The sequence below is a fragment of the Simochromis diagramma genome, unplaced genomic scaffold (genome assembly GCF_900408965.1).
Source record: "Simochromis diagramma unplaced genomic scaffold, fSimDia1.1 OVJJ01000026.1, whole genome shotgun sequence".
NCBI classification, from domain to species: Eukaryota; Metazoa; Chordata; class Actinopteri; order Cichliformes; family Cichlidae; genus Simochromis; species Simochromis diagramma.
Window position 1 is genome coordinate 2,108,647 of NW_024386985.1, and position 5,035 is coordinate 2,113,681.

Sequence of the window (5,035 nt, forward strand, 5' to 3'; positions counted from 1 at the left end):
CTCATCAAAGGTAACAGTACACTACTGGAAAATAAACTCTGACACTGTTGACATCAGTCAAATCGCTTGAGTTCAGTGGAAAACATTCTGTTTGATGTGGTGTTCAGGTGTGTCAGTAAAGGTTTTGAGGGCACGCAAAGCAGTGTTTGCGTTGCTACTTTTACTACAGAGGGATTTGCACAAATGCAAATAACATAAAAATAATCTCAAGAGTCACTTGTAACCAGTTAGTGGTGTCTGTGGTGACTGTCGGGAAATAGTAATACCATATGTTGCATTAATGAAAAAATGCTAACTTTAATTTAAAATATTTATTTGTACTGATGTACTTATCTTTTATTTTAGTTGGCTAAAAGTACATTACTGCATCATGCCCTGCAGCTATCTGTTTCCTGGTTTTGAGGCAATCAATCATTCTTTGTTTCATTTATGTTTTGGTGTAAAATTTAAAAGAACTCCAACACCATATCCTAAATATTTAAAAAAAGGCAAGCTAATATCTACACTTTGTTTTTAACAGGAAGTTATCATGCATAATGACATCTTTGAGTGGGAAAATATTCACTAATTGCATACACCAGATAACTGTTCTCACTCCATACCACTTCCACTTTTCGCTTTATGAAAACTGCACAAAGTTCAAAAACCTACGACTGACACAAGAAATGAAAAAACTGCATCTTGACGTATTTCAGCGTTCTGCTGGGAAACCTTGGATTGTCATTTGGAGCCTGAGACCTCAGTCCGATCAACAATTTATGGGACGCATCAAAACTCGATCCAAGAAGGTGTGCAACCTAAACAATATCAGACAGGCATTTTGAATATTGTGTGTATACTTTGTTACATCATTGAAAAATTGAATTTTTAATTGATGCCATTGGATGCGTATTTAAAATACAAAATATGAGTAACTGTATTCCGTTACAATTACTGTTTAAAAAGGTGGTATTCAGAATACAGTTACTTTGTTGAAATAAATGGATTGCACGGCGGTCTTTTCCTGTTTCATATATTAGGCTCTCTCTAGTTTTGGTAGTTCCACGCCGGTGGAAACCCAAACATAACACCATTAAGAGTCTCTAAAGCCTGTGTCTCAGTCTCGCGGCACATGTCACCCCTACTTCCGACGTATTAGCCAGAGGTCCCTTTACTATGGTTCGGGGCCGCGGACCTGTTTTATATATGCGTGGAATAGTTTTCTATACGACATCGCTGCAAAAAGTGCAGCCTTACCTAATGTCCACCTGACTGTTATTCATTTTATATTAAGATTTAAAAATCTAGTTGGTATTGGTATGGCGAGTAACCTTCAGTTATAGTAATAAATCACACAGCAATAGTACGTTCATGTAGTTGTAAAAAGCAGGATAATATATTAAGTAATACAAAGTATTCAGAATACGTTACTCTCATTGAGTAACGTAAAAGAATACGTTACAAAATACATTTTGGGGCATGTATTCTGTAATCTGTAGTGGAATACATTTTAAAAGTAACCTTCCCAACACTGGATGTATAATGGCTTGTATGATTTAAAAAAAATAACTTATATTTTACATGTACTTATTATGTATTATGTATCTCTTATTTGTATTTCCTTTTATTAGTCAGGTATTAGTAGAAAATATAAAAAGAAAAGTTGAGCAGTCTCAGTTCAAGTGGTCCAATAGAGCAAAGATAAAACCTCCCCAGTAGTGCATAATTAGTGACTTGAATAAAGAGTCTAGAGACAGATGTTGGCAGCTTTCCCCCTAACAGAGTCACCAATCATTCTGGATGAATTTGTGGGACTCCCTGCTTGGCATGGCCATAGCTCTCTGGGTTGACAGCTACATTCAAAGAGTTGAAAGTGAGCACAACAGGCACCAGACTTTATCCATGGAGTTCCCTAAATTCATCACTTAAAAGCTCCATAGCTGCAAGGACAAAATGAACATCCTGCAGTTCAATGGGAAACAAAATATCTAATCTACATTTTAACTTTGGCCCAATCAAAACCGCTTAGAGTAAATAACAGCTGTTCAACATGAGTCAGCAGCAGGAATATTGCTGAATTTCAGCAGATACCACAGAATGTATAAAAACATTCTATAAAAAGTAATTTTAGTCTTTACTGGATGCACCAACATTCTAAACGCGTTGGGTTGTGCTCGGACTTTCATGGTGGAAAGATTTAAAAGAGAAACTCAGCCCTCATAAAACAATAAACTTTTCAGTAGCTGTACAATATAAAACCTTGAAATGCAAAATTCAGAAAAGTGGAAAACAAGCTTTAGTCACACAATGTATTTCTGTGGCACAATGCAATACAACACACTATGTAATATTTCCCTCTGCATTGCAGTGCTGTCTTGCACTCAGGTGATGTCCTTGGTGAATAAGTAGGAGGTTATTTGCATCTCCAGATGGCTCACTTATCAATAATTCATCGTGTGTTGAATACGTCCTCTCACACTTTGTTTTCCTGGCGCTGGTATTTTCACATAAAATGCTCATCTGGAGCTTTTTTTTTTTCCACAAATCTGTGAAATACAGACTTTGTATCTTCAAACTAGAAACTCACTAATCTGTGGGCATTTTTGAGATAAAGACTGATGAAGAAAAGTTTCATATTATTACCATAAGTAAAACCGCTCATCACTTGTATTTTTTTTAATGATGCCAGATTTCTGTCCTTTTCTGCTAAGCACTAAAACTGAAATAAAAGAATGAAAGTTTAAGACCAACGATCTGTATTTTTTCTTACTATTTTTCCACACTTTAGGCTCAACTGGGGTGTGGGCCAGATCATATGACCTGGTCAAACAGCAAACTTTCAGTAGGGGCATTTGGCTCACCTCACTCTCATTTTTCATTGAAAAAATTACTTTGTGTGCAAAAGAAGAGGATATAAACTAATATGCACATAAGTAACCACTGAATTCACATTTAAGACAGCACAGGTCTATAAAATGAATAAACCTAATCAATGAATAAACACTGGGATACCTTTACAGGCTACTCAGCACTTGCAAGGACGGTATGCACGGCTACAAAACGCTGTACACAGAGTTCTCATAGGAAAATGTAACCACATTTACAAAAATGCAGTCAATAGTTGTCTTTCAGATGGCAGTGTACAAAGCAGCACCGACTGGGAGTGCAGAATCTCAAGATCTTTCTATTTTCAAGTGAGATTATGATGTAAAGCTAGCTGCACACACTAACATTATTTTTTTTATTTCCAATGAGACATGAAGGGTACTTGGATACTTTGAGAAGTCTGATGTGTTAGATATAAGCATCAGCTGCTGAGCCCCAGTGGGGTCTGTGCTAGTTACCTCTGCCATGGCTGATGCACGGAGGTACTTTTAAATGAATAATTAGCATAAGCTTAGTTGTGCTGCTGTTACTTATTGCTGCTGTGAGTATTTAAGTCTTTTGCTACCAAACTCCGTGCCTCAGTTTTAAAAGTAAAGGTAACCTGAGGGGCACAGTGACCTTTTTTTTTTTTTATTGGTCCTGGTCCCTCGACCTGCTCATAGCTCAACAATTAGTTGACATCTACACATATACTCCAGCTCTCTTATTCAGTCTTTGATAGATTGCTTCAACAGCTGTGGTAGAAAATGCCTCAAACTTCTCTTGTTTCTGGAAACTATTACTGGATATCTTATTTGCTAACTTGTCCTTTTTGTGGTCCAGACTGTCTTCATGTGCCAGCCAGTCCTTCTGGGGGCTGAATGGCAGATTTTCTCTCTGGCTTTGCCACTCTCCACCACCTTTTCTAGTATCAGTCACTGCTCTGCTGTCTACCTACACTTCTATTGTACATTTAAACCTATAAAAACTGTAAAACCTCTGTTTTCACCCAATCATGTTTTGCTCCACCAGTTCTTGTTTTTTAAAATGTAAGGAATATTATAAAATGTGAGTTTTAAAGAGCCTTTCACCTTTTACAGGGAGATTGAAGATATAATTTTGATACTATTATGTTATATTTTATGCTCTGACTGATGTTTTGTTTGATCTCAATCAATGGTAAATAAAGATAGGTACACTATAGCAGTTGGTGCATCAGTAAACATCACTTCCATTTCATTCTTTCTAAACTGAGGACAATATTACTGAATAACTATCATCTTTTTAAAATATAATTTAGATATTTGGCCACACTTTTACTCATGTCTTTATGGCTTTTTTCCTTTTATATTACCAAACAAAGACAGTATACAGTACCAGTGACAAATAGTGCAATAACACCAGAATCAATATAACTGCTACATTCATTGGCTGATATCTAATTTTCAATTAAGAGATCGATATTGCCTCCACACACCAGTAATCGCAGATATCTCTGTGAACCTTTTTGTGCCCTGTGTTTCAGCTCTTTCTCTCATTTAAGCTGGAGCACATAGCCACTGGTCTCCTAGGCAACAAGCCAGGTTTCCCGCGGTAACAGATCGTTGAAGCCCATTGGTGGGAGGATGAGGAGCTCCCTGCAGCATCCCCATGGCAACCAGCTCTGTGGTTTCTGAGAAATGATGACATGTTTTTTTTATAACTCTGTAATACCAGGCTCACCCCCAAAGTGACTCTTCACACTGCACACCGCACACACACACACACACACACACACACACACACACACACACACACACACACACACACACACACACACACACACACACACACACACTTTTCTCAGCTGGCAAAAGCAATAAACCTGCTCTCTTTTCATTCTTCTTTGTTAGACTGGCTCGATTAATTCACATGAGCAGATATTGTGGTTTCAGTTACACATTACTGACTCTATGCTTTTCACCTGACAGACAAAATAAACAAGAGTTATCTGTCTTTATGGTGTTAGTTTAGACACACCACAGAGAATAAAATGCAACAAAGGCCATTAGCTCTGTTGAAACATTGTGTGTTATTAATTGTAATGTATCAACAAAATCGAGCCAGAATATATTACCGTATGGTGTGACTACAGACTGTGTATCAACGATGAGCCAAGCCAAAATGCATCGCGTCCGTGTTCACTGCCTTT